This window comes from Mus caroli, unplaced genomic scaffold, assembly GCF_978045245.1.
Source record: "Mus caroli unplaced genomic scaffold, Mus_caroli_1 scaffold_14, whole genome shotgun sequence".
NCBI lineage: Eukaryota > Metazoa > Chordata > Mammalia > Rodentia > Muridae > Mus > Mus caroli.
The window spans coordinates 111,376,463-111,393,502 of NW_028227269.1; the positions used below are offsets into that span (position 1 = coordinate 111,376,463).

The following is a 17,040-nucleotide window of genomic DNA, read 5'->3' on the forward strand; positions in this document are numbered from 1 at the left end:
GAATACCCAGAAACTGGCATTTCTTACAGTCCGTTGTAAGATGCCATCTGGTTGTTGTTAGCCGAACCTGGGTCCTCTGAAAGAGCAGCTATTCCTTTTCATCACTCAGCCATCTCTCTAGTCCCATGAACCCTGATCCTTTAGTGATGATGCCTTTCAGAAGCCCACTTTTAGTCTACTCTGCTTATTCAAGCTCTGGCTCCTAAATCTTAGTTCTAGGTCTCTATCCATGGGTTTAGCTCTCCTTGGACCTTGGTCCCTGCTTTCTGAGGATAACCAACAGCCTCCTACCCTAGGCTTTCCCTGTGTGGACAGCCTTTCTCTCTTGATGTAGCTGGCTACTATCTGTTACTTGTTCTACACAGCTCAGACCTCTTGATGAGAACCTTTTAAACTCAGCCACCTTCTTCCCCCTTCCTCATTCTTTACACTGTCCTGTGTCCTCCCTAATAGTGCTAATGTGGCCAGTCCCAAGGAAAGTCCTTTTCTCTTGCCAGTACCCCATTGAAATAGGAGTGTATGCTGCATTCTTCTAGAAGACATGTAGTCTACCATTGCTTTTGATTCTGGTTCATTCTTTTCATTTATAACAACATATTTTTCTTGTATGTATCAAAACTCGTATTGAACAATGAATTCTGGATAGTAAAAGAGATTTGTCATGAATTTTCCCTGCCTTTTCTTTCATTGAACAAAACCACACATAAATGCTTGATTCATTCTTACTCCCAGGTCCTTTCTGCTCTTTCCACCTCTCCTGTACACTATCTTCCACAACCCCCTGCTCAAACTCTGAGAGTTACCCCACCTCTCTTCTGTGGGCCAACTCAGGCTGCTTCATGTTTTCACACAAGGTTTCAACTCCTGCCTTATGCTCCCATAATGTTTGAGAATCTGAGCTAGGGCCTCTGACACTAGAACTTTAACTCATATGGCTTGTTTGAGAATGTCAGTGCCAGGGCCTTTTCCTGCCTATGTTCCTGCTCAATCAGACAGCTTTCCTGGTTCCCAGGACTCTCTGCAGCCAAGCTGTTCTTCTGCCTGAATTCTGTAGAGCTCCGAGTCCTTTCCCATCCCTTTTACTTCTCTTCCTGTTGTCTCTTTTCTTCCTTATTCACTTTTGGCACAGCTGTTCTGTCTGCCTGAGCCCCTACTCTCTTTTGTTTTATGAGGTGTGTAAGGGAGGATCCTTGTCACTTCCTGGGTCCCCAGCATGTTCACATCGCCCTGAAGAACTTCTGAGCAAGCTTTTCACTGTTCTTCATCCTCTGAGATGAGCTTCTAGACCCTGCACGTCTCACACTGTCCTGTTCTCTGCTCTCATCTCTGGAAGCTTTCCATGAGCAGGTTTGCTACCTTACCCGCTGGGTCTGGTCCCTCACATGCTGCTCTCCCCAGGTTTCCCATTCTTACTGGGTCTGGTTTCTCACACCCCACCTATTCCAGTTGCACCACAGATTTTCTGCATGCTCACCTATACTCCGAAGTTTACAGAATCTGGTCCCTTACACTCCCACTTATCACATTTCCCCTTAGCTGCTATGTCTGGTCCCTTACACTCCGACCTTACTCAGGTCTTTCATAGTTGGTTCCTGACACTCTAACCTGCCCAGCAGAGCTATACCTACTAGGTCTGGTCCCTTAAAATCACCCTCACATGACCAAATTTCCCCATAGCGGCTAGAACTGGTCCCTCACATTTTCAACATCCCCAAGTCCTCCATAGCTGTCAGGTCTGGTCCCACACACTTCAACCTGCCTCAGCTCCCCCACAGCTTCTAGAACTGGTCCCCCTAATTTCTATGATCCCCAGTTCCTCCATAGCTGCTAGGACTTCTCCCTCATATCCCCACCTTCTCCAGCTCCATCATAGCTGCTATGTTTTGTCCCTGACTCTCCTACCTATTCCAGATCCCCCATAGCTTCTAGGACTGGTCCCCCACATCCCTACCATCTCCAGCTCCCCCACAGCTGCTGGGACTGGTCCCTAATACTCTCACCCATCCTTGCTTCCCATAGCTGCTAGATCTGGTCCCCCATATTCCAACTATACCCAGCTGCCCCATAGCTGCTAGGACTGGTCTCTCAACATTTCCAAAATCCCCAACTCCTCCATAGCTGTTAGTACGGATCCCTTACACTCCCACCTGTCCCAGCTCCCTCCTAGCTGTTAGGTCTGGTCCTCCACATTCCTACCATCTCCAGCTCTCCCACAGCTGCTAGGACTGGTCCCTAATACTCCCACCTATCCTTGCTCCCCCATAGCTGCTAGATCTGGTCTCCCACATTCCTACCATCCCCAGCTCCCCCATAGCTGCTGGAACTGGTACCTCACATTTCCAACATCCCTAAATTACCCACAGCTGCTAGGTCTGGTCCCTCATACTCCCACCTGCCCTAGCTCCCTCCTAGCTGTTAGGTCTGGTCCTCCACATTCCTACCATCCACAGCTCCCCCACAGCTGCTAGGACTGGTCCCTAATACTCCCACCTATCCCTGCTCTCCCATAGCTGCTAGATCTGGTCTCCCACGTTCCTACCACCCTCAGCTCCCCCATAGCTGCTAGAACTGGTACCTCACATTTCCAACATCCCCAAGTCACCCACAGCTGCTAGGTCTGGTCCCTCACACTCCTACCTGCCCCAGCTTCCCTACAGCTGCTGAGACTGGTCCCATACATTGTAATCATTCCCAGTTCCTCCATAGCTGCTGAGACTGGTCCCTCATATTCCTACCATCCCCAGCTCCCCCACAGCTGCTGGGCCAGGTCCCTAATACTCTCACCCATCCTTGCTTCCCATAGCTGCTAGATATGGTCTCCCACATTCCTACCATCCCCAGCTCCCCCATAGCTGCTGGAACTGGTACCTCACATTTCCAACATTCCTAAATCACCCACAGCTGCTAGGTCTGGTCCCTCACACTCCCACCTGCCCCAGCTCCCTCCTAGCTGTTAGGTCTGGTCCTCCACATTCCTACCATCTCCAGCTCTCCCACAGCTGCTAGGACTGGTCCCTAATACTCTCACCCATCCTTGCTTCCCATAGCTGCTAGATATGGTCTCCCACATTCCTACTATCCCCAGCTCCCCCATAGCTGCTGGAACTGGTACCTCACATTTCCAACATCCCTAAATTACCCACAGCTGCTAGGTCTGGTCCCTCATACTCCCACCTGCCCTAGCTCCCTCCTAGCTGTTAGGTCTGGTCCTCTACATTCCTACCATCCACAGCTCCCCCACAGCTGCTAGGACTGGTCCCTAATACTCCCACCTATCCCTGCTCTCCCATAGCTGCTAGATCTGGTCTCCCACATTCCTACCATCCCCAGCTCCCCCATAGCTGCTAGAACTGGTACCTCACATTTCCAACATCCCCAAGTCACCCACAGCAGCTAGGTCTGGTCCCTCACACTCCCACCTGCCCCAGCTTCCTCACAGCTGCTGAGACTGGTCCCACACATTGTAACCATCCCCAGTTCTTTCATAGCTGCTGAAACTGGTCCCTCATATTCCTACCATGCCCAGCTCCCCACAGCTGCTGGGACAGGTCCCTAATACTCCCACCTATCCCTGCTTCCCCATAGCTGCTAGATCTGGTCCCCCATATTCCAACTATACCCAGCTGCCCCATAGCTGCTAGGACTGGTCTCTCAACATTTCCAAAATCCCCAACTCCTCCATAGCTGTTAGTACTGATCCCTCACACTCCCACCTGTCCCAGCTCCCTCCTAGCTGTTAGGTCTGGTCCTCTACATTCCTACCACCCTCAGCTCCCCCATAACTGCTAGAACTGGTACCTCACATTTCCAACATCCCCAAGTCACCCACAGCTGCTAGGTTTGGTCCCTCACACTCCTACCTGCCCCAGCTTCCCTACAGCTACTGAGACCAGTCCCATACATTGTAATCATCCCCAGTTCCTCCATAGCTGCTGAGACTGGTCCCTCATATTCCTACCATCCCCAGCTCCCCCACAGCTGCTGGGACTGGTCCCCTCACTTACCTACCATCCCATCTTCCCTATAATTGCTAGAACTGGTCCTTAACCTCCTTACTTGCCCCAGCTCTCAATAGCTGCTAGGGCCAGTCGCCCACATTCCTACCATCTCTAGATCTCTTATAACTGTTAGGAGTGGTTCCTTATATCCTTACCTGCCCCAGCTCCTGCATAGAGGATAGGACTACTAGTCCCTCACACTTCCCTCTGCCCCAGCTCCCTCCTAGCTGCTAGGTCTGGTCCTCCACATTCCTACCATCCCCAGCTCCCTCAAAGCTGCTAGAAGTAGCCCCAACATTCCTACCAGTCATAGCTTCCCCATAATTGCTAGGACTGGTCCCTTACATTCCTACCATCCCCTGCTCCCCCATAGATGCTCAGATTTGTCCCCTAGTCCCTAGGGTAGCTCTGAGACCCAGACTCTGACAACTGCCACAGTATCTTTACAGATGCTCAGCTTGCCTTCCCAACTCCTTTCTGTTCCAGAACTCCTGTAAAGCTTTTTCTAGTTCCTGAAAGGTGCCCTGAACCCCTGTTAACCACACCTGCTCCTGCCTTTGCCTTCTCTGCAGCTCCTTAATTTGTTTCCTGAGCTTCCACCAGCCCTAGCTTACATAGAGCTGTTTGGCTTGGTCCTCCTCAACTCCCAGCAGCCCCAGATTCCCCATAGCTTCTCTGCCAGGTCTGCTGAGCTTTTGGAGCTATCACTGCTTTCTAGTATTCTTATTCCCCTTAATCACCTGCAGCTGTACTGCCTGGTCCCCACCTACAGCTGTACTGCACAGTTTCTACCTACAGATGTATTGCCTGGTCCATATCTGCATCAGTACTGCCTGGTTCCTACCTACAGATGTACTGCCAGGTCCCCACATTTCCTTGTAGCTTTTCTTTTGAGAAATTTACTTTCTTTCAGCTTCATTCATGGAACCTGCTATCCAATGATGGTCTTGATCTCTGAGCCCCAGGTCATCCACTCTTACTTTAGCTCTCTCAGGTAGGTACATCAGCCTTTCCCGATGAACCCTCCCCATCCCCTCTTTACCTATTCTCTCAATCCTGTAGGCCTCTGCCCTACCCTTGCTCCACTGGATTTTCTTTTCTCTGCTGGCTCAGCTGTCCTGGGTCCACCAGTCTCTAGGTCAGGTCAACCCTCAGGTTTCCGAGTCTATCCCATTAACTCCTTGAGGCTTACTCTGGTTGTCTGTAGATGTGCGCAGCTTACTGGTCCGTTCTTCTGTGTGTGAGAACTCTGGACTCTTCCTGGTTGGCACCAGGTTGCAGGTAGGCACCTTTTCTCTGCAACAGACAGGCCCTTTTTGGGGGGCTGATCTGTCAACTCCTTCCCATCCTCCTGTGATCTTCCATCTATTAGGTCTGGAAAGGCCCAGTGCTCTCCCTAGGCTGTGGCTCTCTCCAGCTTCTCAGCTGACCACACTCACATGTGGAGCCGCGTGAAGAAGATTGCTGCTATTTTTGCTTTGTCACTGTGCTTCTAACAGCCCAGCTATGAGCTCTGCCTCATCCTTCCAGGATTTACAGTCCTTGCCCCAGTGGTGTGAACACCACACTTCTCCCAACCCACAGACTAAGAACAGGATCGAAACTAGGTGACACGGGACGCTTCCTGAAGTTCCTCTTTCTTCTGTTGGTTTCAGTGTCTGGGGTAGGGGAGAGCAGGGGGAGTCCAGACATGGTCTAGGTTACATCATGTAGGGGTGGGTGAGGTGGTCCTCTTGAGACCCATAGAAGAAGATGTGAAGCCTAGCTGTCTCAACCCAGTGTTCCTGGGTTGCCTGTGGCTGAGTGATTATGTCCACTTCTCCTTTGGAGAAAACTTTCTCTCAGGTCTGACCTATACTCAGTCTAGGTGGCAACCTCTGCCATTCCATCTTTAGCTAGTGTTATCTCTCTAGAGCCCAGAACTGTCTTTGGCTCAGGGAGGAAAGTGAAGTCTGGAGTGAGAGTGCAGAGTGCAGCAAGTCAGGTGGTGAGGGGAAAGTGCTCGGGCTTCTGACTGCTTCCAAGCAGTGGGTCATATGGCTGCAGAGAGAAGCTGGGCAGGGATCCAGAAGTGGCTCTTTGCTAAACTAAGAGAGGCTATGCATAAGGAGGGTCTCTGAGGGCTGGAATTACATGGATTTCATTTTTGAGGTCATGTTCCACAATTCTGATACTAGGGTCTCACAGGAACAGGGAACAGTGGGAACACTCAGGGTAGTTAACCCTATAGATTGGAATAAAAGAACCCATTGAGACCAGATCAGATAGTGGCAGGGCTGGGGTACAGTGTAAAGATGAGGGTGTAAAGCAATATACTGGAACTAAGGGTAGGGTCTATGGTCTTAGGGAATAGAGACTGGCTAGGTCCATGATGTGCAGGCATACTTTCCATCCTAGAGGACCCAGGGTTGCATGGAGAAAAGGGCTTCTTTAGCCTGGGCAGTATGTTCACATCCCCCCATTTGCAGACAGAACAATAGCCCTGTCCATCTAGTCCCTGGTTCCCATGGCCACCTGCGTTGTTTGGTCAAGGGCTACTTCCCTGAGCCAGTAACATTGTCTTGGAAGTGTGGAACTTTGTTCAGTGATATGTGCAAGTTAACATTTGTCTTGTAGTTGATGGTATATTCCTTCAGGAGCTCAGTGATTATGCCTGCCAGCATCTGGACTAGCCAGGACATTGCCTGCAATATGACCCATCTGGCCAATAGTACCAAGATGGAGAAGAAAATGGATGAGATGAGTTCAGCAGCGGTATGGTCCATTGAAGGTCAGGCTTGTGTGATTTTTCTTCCCTAGATCAACCACCATGAAGAGTTGTGCCCAGGGAGAGCACCTCAAGTCAAAGCACTGGGTCCTGTCTTTTTACCTTTGCCCATGATCCTCCTCCTTGAGAGTAGGTTTCTGGGATAGATGCCTATGTCTGTTTTCTTGAAGACACACAAATGCAGAATTCAGAGCCATTAGATGTCTCTAGTGTCCATCATATTGGTGACCATCAGTCAGCCCACATGGCACTTATACAGACTGGTACACTAATGTGTCTGAGCACAGACACAAACATTACACATTGAGACCTCATTGGATCTCCTTGTGCAACACTAAGACCCAGCAAGGAGCCAGGCCCTCTCTGAGGCTCTTCTTCGCATATGTCTCAGCTGAGACAGACTCAACTGCCAAAGGATGCCAAAGGCATCCTTACCAGTCATTAACACACTCTCTCATGTCATTCTGTTCCAGAACTTTCAGACCCATGCTTCCCTCTCATAGAGATGATAGTCCCCTTCCCACATAGCTGAGTGGCCTGACTCACTCCTCAGTGTGGACCTCTGAAGGCCAGGCATCACCAGGCACAGGGTCTACCATTACACTAGCTTACTGAGCTTGGTCATGAGGGAATAGAGGGTCAGAGGTCACAGGTTCTGACTCAGCACAGACAGCCTCAGATGTGAGGATTGGAGCAGACAGGAAGGGTTCCTATGCAGTCCAGATTGCCATCAGGTCTAGTGTGTCTGGTTGAGTCCAGAACTTGGACTGGAGCAATTGGGAAATTGTGGGCTTCTGGTCTAGAGTGGGCAGAAAGCTGGCCCCAGGGAGAGTCTCCTGGCTCAGCCCAGTGGGTACATTCTCCTGGGCCTCTTTGCTGACCCACCTGCTATACAGGGACTTGACCAAGCCTTTGTTTGGACAAAGACTGACTGCCGTGTCTTTTCAGAGGTGGGACTGGACAAGACCTCTGCTGAGGCCCAGGATGGGTAGCTGGATGGGCTCTGGACGACCATCACCATCTTCATCAAACTCTTCCTGCTCAGCGTGTGCTACAGCGCCTCTGTCACACTCTGCAAGGTTGGCTGCATTATTCCTGCACTGTTTTTTTTTTTTCCTGATCCCACAATATCCCATGCTGTCCTATGCTGTTTACTCTGCTGTCCTCATCCTTTCCTCACAAGACCTCACACCATCCCTCTGCCATCATAATGCTGTCATCATGCTGCCTTTCTAGTGTCTCCATACTGTTCCCCCGGTGGCCCTTGTAACCCTTTAGAACAGTGGTTCTTATGCCTTGGGTAGCCACTCTGAATGTCAGATATTCTACATATTGTAAGTTTGCATTACAGTTTATAGTGATAGCACACCTACAGTGGCAATGCAGTAATCTTATGGTTGGGCGGGGGGGTCACTGCAACATGAGAAGCTGTATTAAAGGGCATAGCCCTGGGAAGGTCGTTAACCACTGCTCTACTGTCTCATGCTAATTTCCTACTGAGCTGTTTGTGTCCCACAGCTTCACGCTTGTTACCCCATGCAGTCTTCCACATTCATACATCCTTCTCAGATATCTTCACAATGTCATCACAGCTTCCTACGCTCTCCCATGCTGCAGATGCTGTCCTCCAAGTTCTTCTCACTGTCTAGACTCTGCCCACACACTGTCCTCATGGTACCCTCTGTTACACCACGGTGCTCCCTTGTTGCACCCCATTCTATCCTCATATTCCACACCTCTGCCTTCTCCCTGGTCCCCATACCACCTGATGGGCTCCTATGTAACAGGAGATGTCTCTGGTTCATCCATAGAATTAAACAGCCCTGGTCCATCTCATTACCCTGCCCAACAGGTGAAGTGGATCTTTTCTATGGTGATGGAGTGGAAACAGAAGATCACTTCCAATTATAGGAACATGACTGTGCAGGGATCCTAGAGGTTCTTGAGGGGTCAGTGCTTGCCAGTCCATTTAAACCGCATCCATTCTTTTTATCTGTGAGAAACATAGGCTATACTGCCTTCTGGACTCTGTGCCCTCTGATATTATAAGTCTGCATTCTCTTTTATTCAATGATCATGGAAATTCATCTCTCCATGAAACTGGACCCTTGGAAACAGGGACATTCCATGCCTGTGAGTCCTTCAGACTCTTGGTTACTTATAAAGTCATACCACATCCCTGACCCATAAGGAACTTTCTGACCAGGGTGAGATGTGGATTAGAAACTAGGTGGACATCCAAGATAGGGTGTGACTCAGGCCAATCATGTTCCAGAAGGAACCTGTTTTTTGGACCTGAATCCCAGAGAGGATAAATGCATTGCAGTAGGCAAAGAACTGAGGGAAGACAAGCCTGCTCTAGAGAGAGACTTTTCTCCAGGCAGCTCTTGTTACCAGAGTTTCCCCCTGAGTAAAACAGACACCTTCAAAATACTTGTCCCCCCTTGAAGCAAATTTACAAAAAAGTACAGTCGGCATCATGTGTGCCTCACACCATACCAGGCTATTTCACCCCAGCATCTCAGAGATGAGTACTCTAGTAATTACCCTAGGTTCTTTAGAGAAACAGAATAAGTGTCAGATGGATAATATATATATAGCCACCCTTCATATCAACTGTATATATGTCTCCTGCAAAGTATATATATATATATATCTCACATATCAACTTTATATATATCCTGTATACCAACTGTTTATATATATATATATATATATATATATTTATATATATATTGCATATCAACTAAATATATATACAGTATATACGCATACATATATACACACATATATCCTGCATATCAACTGTACATATATCCTGAATATCAACTGTATATATATATATCTATATTGCATATCAACTGAAAAAAATCTATCTTACATATCAATATCAACTATATATATCCTGTATACCAACTGTGTATATATAAATATATATATATTTATATATATATGTCTTGCATATCAATATCAACTCTCTCTATATCCTGTATATCAAATATATATATATATATATCCTACATATCAACTGAATCTATCTATCTATCTATCTATCTATCTATCTATCTATCTATCTTTTATATCAACTCTATATATCCTGCACACACATACACACACACACACACACACACACACGTGTGTATATGTGTGTATATATATATATATATATATATATATATATATATGATAGGAACAGGGGATGATGAGGATGAAGGTGATAGGCATATAATGTGGGAACAGAGAAGTTAGACATAAAGGACAGATAAATGACACACACAAAATTTATAGCTCATGGAAAGAGATCTGGATTTAACCCAATGGTTGGTTCAGAATTCTCAAGATCTAACAGTCTCTGGAATGTCCTGCATAGACACCTCCACAGAAACCCCATCACTTAATCCAGTCAAGGATTAAGGGTTAAATCCTTGGTGAATGGATTCAGAGTATAATGGCCATATTGGGAGGTGATGATGGCAGGGGAGGGGCTAATGGAGGAAGTAAGTCTCTTGGGCATGAATTTGGGACTATATGGAAGTGATTAACTCTCCTGTCTTAGGCTTTTGCCCACTCTACAAGAATGGAATGGGAAGACATTGTGGGAAAAAAGGGTAATTTTATTTGCCACACATGAGAAACAGCTCAAATGTGAAAAAAACAAAACAAAACTGAGGCCCTTGCAGCAAGCTTAATCCCACCAGGAGAGGGTTGTGCCCCTGGCAAACTTTAGTGGACCAACCTAGAGACTCTCAGGAAGGATTGCAGAAGCCAAAGCTTTCAGAGGGCTTTGAAGTACCTTCCTGACAGCTTCTCCTTCCAGATATGCTAGATCTCTTTCCATGAGAAGTCCCTGCCTTTCTCTGTGACCCAGCAGACAGCCAATCTGAGCAACAAACATCCAGTGATCTCCTCTGCAGGGCTCCAGTCTCTCTAGAGCATTGTCTATCTCCCCATAGGCTTCCCACGGAGGCTGCTAACCTCACTCTATCTGCAAACCCCAGTTCTGCATGAACCCCACAGGTCAGTATGGACCTTTCACATCATCCATTGGTCAGTGCAGCCATTCAAGAGAAATAATTAAGCCTATGTAGGTAGAGTTGACCTGCTATACCAGAGGCCTTGCCTGATCCTCTAAGGCTTCCCAACCAGGCCTTAGATCTTCACCCTTTGTCAGATATGGGCAGTGATCTGTACCCTGGTGTCGTCTCTGGTACTGCTTCCTCTCTTATGTGCCCATCACTGTCAGTGTGCTTTCAATGCTGACTGCTGAGAATGGAGGGCAAAGGGCTCTTGCCTCAGGAGAGCCAGATGAATGGATAAACAAACCAGTATAAGACTGAATGAGTGGACCAGAGTGGTGGTTTAGGAGGTAAGGATGCCGAAGTTCCACATCTAGGACTCACTCGTTGAGGAGAGACTTTACTCCTGCAGGTTCATTGATGGCTCTGTGTTCTGTGGCATGTGCTCTCCCACCAACACACACACTCAAATACACATGCACCCTTACACAAAGAAACACCTGAAATAGTGAGTAGACACATGACCATGCTGGAGAGCGAATGTTTCTCAGGATCTGCAAGGTCACTAGAGATCCTAGATGACACCTTCCCAAAGACTGTCTACCTCAGCCTACTGAGAAAGTCTTCCTGGAAGGATTGTGGCCACAGGGAGGCTGTGTCCATATGCCTTTCTGGATTTTAGGCTTGATGTTTTTCATCAAAGAACCCATCCACAAACCCCTGGGCAGCTCCAGGTGGCATAGGGTACCAAGGCTGGAGACCAATGGCCAGTTTTGGGGATGGAAGCTGCTTGATTTGGTCCTGACAGCTTTTCTCCACATGGAAGATAAAAACTGTTCAATGATATTTGTGGTACCACTCTAGCAAACCCTTCTATGCCAGGGTTCTCAAGCATAACCCTAACCTTGCTGCTTGAATTCATTTATACACAACAACACAAAGGCATGCCTTCCACATGGCTCTCCTTGGGTGATAGAGGTGTCAACTGCAATCCACGGCTCCACACATGCAACGATCTTGTGACCCTGGACCCTCTGTAGGACTGTTGGTTAATGTTTTTCCCAGCACCAAAGCCACAGTCTGTAAGTCATCCTTGTCATGTGGGTTGCCGTGGTTGCCACGCTTCACAACTCTTTAACAGCCTCTTCACAGGCGGCTTCTCAGCAGTAGCATCTGTGTCTAGCTGTGGTAACAAACAGGACACACGCTTGCCCACACCGAAAGCAAGGGCTCAGGCCTGCTCTGTGGCCCAGCAGACTCCATGCCTTCATCTTGAGGACTGAAGCTTCAATTTAGCAGAAACCAGGTCACAGTGTCCAGCTGGAAGGATGTCCAGTCCTCTAAATCGCTAGCTGTGGCTGTACTGCCTATGCTGGGCTATGCTGGGTGTGACCTGGCTGAGTTTATTCTGTATGACATACAAGGCCTCAAAAGAAAATTGGGGTGCTAGAAAGATGGCTGAGCAGTTAAGAGTATATGCTGCTCTTGCAGAGGACCCCGAGTTTGGTTCTCTGTAACTGGCCAGATGGTTCACAGCCTCCGGGATTTCCAGCTTCAGGGATGAGATGCATTTTCTGACCTTCACTCATGTACACGTGTACACACACACACACACACACACACACACACACACACACACACACCACACACACCACAGAGAGAAACAGAGAGATAGACAGAGATAGAATTGGTGGTTAAGGAAAGAAAATGATGTTTTGTTTTTTGTTTTTGTTTTGTGATTGTAAGGTCCAAACACAACTTGTGGACCCAATGGCATTGGTAACCAGGACAAAAGGAGCCTTGTGAAATATATATATTCTGTATCTATTCTTTGAAGTACTTTCTCAGGATATACCTGCTCTAGGAACCTAAAAAATAAGGTGGAAAGATTTGCTACAGGAAGAGAAAGCCCAGTGCAGGCAACATTAAAAAGGGACTTTGGACAGCAAGGATCCAGCCCATGGGGTTCTAAGGGGGACAGGATCTCATCAAGGTATGATGGCCTCTGTTACATTCTGGGAAAGTATCTGGCCATGTTTAGAAGGAATAGAATAGATTATTTGGTGGAGGAAATTTTAAGTCAGTACCACACTGAGGCTGTGGCACGGCTATGACTCATTTCTCATAAAGTGCTGTCTGGCAAGGATGGGAGCATAAACACCTTCAGCGCTGCAGACAGGTGCCTGCAGAAAGAGAGGAAAAAAGATGTAGTCCTTAAAAAATCATTACATTTGCGTGTGCAAGTGTGTGTGTGTGTGTGGTGTTGTGTTTATGTTGAATGTGTCTATGTTTGATTGTGTGTGGGTGAATATGTGTGTGAGTGAATATGCGTGTGACTATGTGTATTGTGTGTGTTGTGTATAGATGTTTGTGTTGTGCTGTGTATGAATGTGTGTGTGTGTGTGTGTCTGTGTGTGGTGTGTATAGATGTTTGTGGTGTGCTGTGTGGAATATGTGTGTGACTGTGTGTGGTGTGTGTGTGTGTGTATTGATGTTTGTGGTGTGCTGTGTGTGTATATTTATGTGTGTGTGTGTGAGTGTGTGTGTGTGGTGTGTGTTCTGTGTTTGTATGTGTGTGCAGTGTGTATGTGTATTGTATTTATGTTGAATGTGTCTATGTGTAATTGTGTGCATGCACATGCTACAGTGCATACATAGAGGAGAACATTTGGGAATCAATTCATTTTCCTCTCTACCATATGGGTCCTGGTGGTCGAATTCAGCTCCTGGATTTTCAGTGCACCTGGGCTTCTCCATCACCATTTTATAATCTATTGAAGAGCTCCACACAGAGTGCCTTTTCCTGCTGAGCCGTTTGTGCAGTAGCTTTCTTTCTTGTTAGGGAATCTCACAATACTTTTAATGTATAAAACCAATCCCTGTTCCCTCTCCTCCATTCCCTCTTCTTCCCCACTGGATTTCTTCCCTAACATCATGGGTCACTGGGGAGTGGGCACATGCTCACCCCTCTCTCTGTTTGTCACTGTGGAGGGACCAGCTACCCCAGGTTCCTGCTCTCCCTTCCCACGGGTATAGACCCTAAGCTTAACCTGCAGTTGAGGAAAACTGCTATTGTCAGGAGACTTTATCACTGCCACAGAAACAAAGGCAAGACTCTTGCTGTGCTGGACTGTACACTTGAACTCTGAGACAAAAACCAACATTTCCTCTTATCAGAGCAAGAAAACAGTCCCAGGCCTAAATGATCTCTAAATTCATGATCTCTGTCCTTCCTCCACTGCTTTGCAGGGAGGGATATCTGGTTGCACACTGAGCAGAGGTTTGTGAAAGATTAAATAGCTTTTCTCAGGGTTAGGGCAGCTGTCCTCTTTGTAGTCTAGGCTCCACTGTTCTAACTCCCAGTTGTGTGTCCTAAGTGCCCAGCTTTGTAGCACCTGCTCAGTACACTTGACCAAAGTCCAGGCTCCATGCAGCTGTCTGTGCATGAGCTATGAATACCTCCAGGGTCCATCTCCCTATGGCTTCTCCAGCAGCAACACCACTCACAGGAATCTGCTGCGCCTCAGTTCTAGGTAGAGCAGGTCTTTCCCAACACCAGAGACTGCAATGGCACTGGCCAGTTAGGATTCTGCCCTCTCTTCCTCTCTCTGTAGCTCTGCTGACAGGATCTTCTCTTGGCCAGTCCAGGCCAGTTGAGTTTCCTCATATAGCCACCAGTAGAGCATATATAGACTTGAACAGTCTCTAATAGTCAAGGATATACCTTAAGACATTTAAATTCCATCTGAGAACTCAGTGCCCAGCAAGCACCTGGCTTCCATTTTGGGTGCTTGCTTAGGATCCTGGCCTTTGATTGTGTACCTTAGCTCTCCATTGATGCTAACACTCCTACATTCCAGAAGCATTTTTCTGAGCCTCTCTGTGCTATCTCAGGCCATGGAGCCTGTGTCTTCTGATCTCCATGTGAAGATAGAATCCAACCCTGGTAGGACACAGACATACCTAGCACAACAGGAGACACTGGGAAGCCCCTGTATAATCTTTCTCTAGAGTATTTCTTCTCTTCTTATTTCTTCACTTTTCCATAGCAATGTTGTTATCGTAAGGTAGTGCAAGAGGATGACAGTGGACGATCTTCTGTATAGCAAAGAATCCGTCTATAATCTGCCTTTGAACCTCAGCACCTGCTCAGACCAACCTGGAATAAGTGTCTTCTCTGTGCTTACAGCCTTAACGACATTCCTGACAGCCATGGCCTATACAATGTGAGCTTGCCCCTGAATGAATTACACCCACATCTCACCCTTACCTAACTAGCAGAGCTTTGGAGGAGACTTGAGACAGCTGATGCTGGATGGGTGAGACCTTGGGATGTGGGCATGGGGGGAGGGGCATACGATGTAGGAAGTACTTTCCACAGGGAGAGCTAACGTGGACTAAATTCTGTACCCAGAAGACTCACTAATTGACATTTGAGCCACAGGGACCTCAGATGTTTGTAGACAGGATCATAAACTGGTAAGTTATAATGAGGGCTAGGGTGTACCTCTTCCAGCCTGACTGTGCAGTTATGAGAAGAGATCAGGATGCAGACACACACAGATGGAGAGCCTGTGAGGTCCCATGAGGGAGAAGGCACCTACCAGGTAAGAACTACCCAGCTGGGAACCCACCCTGTCAATGCCTGATCTGGAACTTCTCCAAACTCTCTTGAGAAAATAAGCATCAGCAACGTAGGCAGCCCCCCATGTAATATTTTTCTTTCCTGACTCTGGAGGTTTTTTCTTTCTTATTCCTTTCCTTTTTCTATAGAAATGTTATCACTGAGACTGAGGTCAATGTGAGGGACAGGCTTCTTAGTTTGTGTGGTTGGTGTGGGAGGCCATGCCTGGGCAGCCTAGGGGCCACAGGGCAGCTTCTGGCTGGGATGAAACTGCCCATAGGGAGGACAGACTGAGAACCTATGTGGTTCAGGGCAGCAGAACTGGAGCTCAGCAGTGAAGGGACCCTTAGAGGATATCTGGTAGGACACAGGACCAGGAGGGGTAGTATGCTCTGCATGGCCCACTGGTCAACTTAACTGTGCCATGTTTTTAAGTGCCAGGGCCAGTTCGCATAGGAAGAGCACAGCAATTGTAGAATATTTGAAAAATGTTTTATTGACAAAGTACAAAACAAACAAACAAAACCAACAAAGCAGACAGAGTCCTTAAAGACATCAGGGATCTACAGGAAGTTTGAAGTCAAAGCCTTGAGTCGTTGGAGATCTTCCTGCCAGTCATGGGAAGGCAGGTGTTCACCTTTCATTTCTGCCTTCCTTTTTTCTTCCTGTTTGGAGACTCTGGTTTCTCATTGGCTGAGAAGCGATGGAGAAACAGGCACTGGACCTGTGTAGTAGACTCACTCCATCCTCCAGTAGCCTGTGGCTCTAGGGCATGGTAATCCCTTGAACTTCTGTTCCAGCTAGCTACTGTAAGAGTCCTGGGCTGTAAGAGTCATGTCTGAAGGACAAGACTGCTGTACCATGGCTCTTTCCAGCGTCCTTCACCTCTATTTTTGTTGTTCTTCTTTCTTTGGCCCAATTGGAACCTGCTCCTCAGGTTCCTCTCCAGGAGATCCTTGCTGATCACCCAATCCCTGCTCAGTGGCCTCTGCCCCATCTAGGGCTACACAAAGGCCTCGAAGTCCTGGTCCTTCTTTGTTGTGTTCCCGGTGTTAGATTTGATAATTCCAAAGAGATGGTGGTGTCTAGGTCTTAGGGCTGTAGGGCCAGAGTTGTCTGTGAATTTGCTCCTTTGCCTGAAAATCCAGTGTATTGCATCTGTGACCAGAAGGAGGATCTACACAAGAATCCCAGCATGATGGCTCTTTCCCAAACCCTGAGAAACACAGGCCTTTTCAATATCCCAGGTTTCATCGAAGTGTTAAGGAGGAAGGTCATGGCAGGTCATGGCAATGCCAAGGTCGCTAGAATAATTCAGTTAGCTTCAGTTGGGCCCAGCTCTTTCTGAATTTGATAAAATCTGTCTCATCTTGCGGATCTACAACCTGCCTCTTCTATCGTGTATTCCTGTGAATTAGAAGGTGGTGTGGACAAGGCTGGTACCACTTTTTGTCCCTTCTCAGCTGGACACTGACACTGTGGGAACTTGTCACTTCTTTAGTGATTGCTCTTTTGTCCCAACAGTTTGGATATACTGTTGAGGAAGCCATGGCCCTTGTAGGTCTATCCAGTGTCTTTGGTGCTGCTGTGATGGTGTTTTAGATCCTGGTGGCTGTGGCCTGAACCAATGTAAAT

At 47.6% G+C, this 17,040-nt stretch overlaps 1 non-coding gene and 2 gene segments (V, D, J or C); all 3 read right to left on the minus strand.

Annotated features, from left to right (window-relative positions):
* LOC110306601 (Ig alpha chain C region-like) overlaps positions 1-17,040 on the minus strand; it is a 176,134-nt gene that overhangs the window by 64,454 nt on the left and 94,640 nt on the right.
* Positions 1-17,040, minus strand: part of LOC110306478 (immunoglobulin heavy constant gamma 2B-like) — a 295,444-nt gene that overhangs the window by 4,645 nt on the left and 273,759 nt on the right.
* On the minus strand, positions 594-712 carry LOC115032884 (small nucleolar RNA SNORA40). The gene has a single exon (XR_003838535.1). It is a non-coding gene; the product is annotated as a small nucleolar RNA SNORA40 (small nucleolar RNA).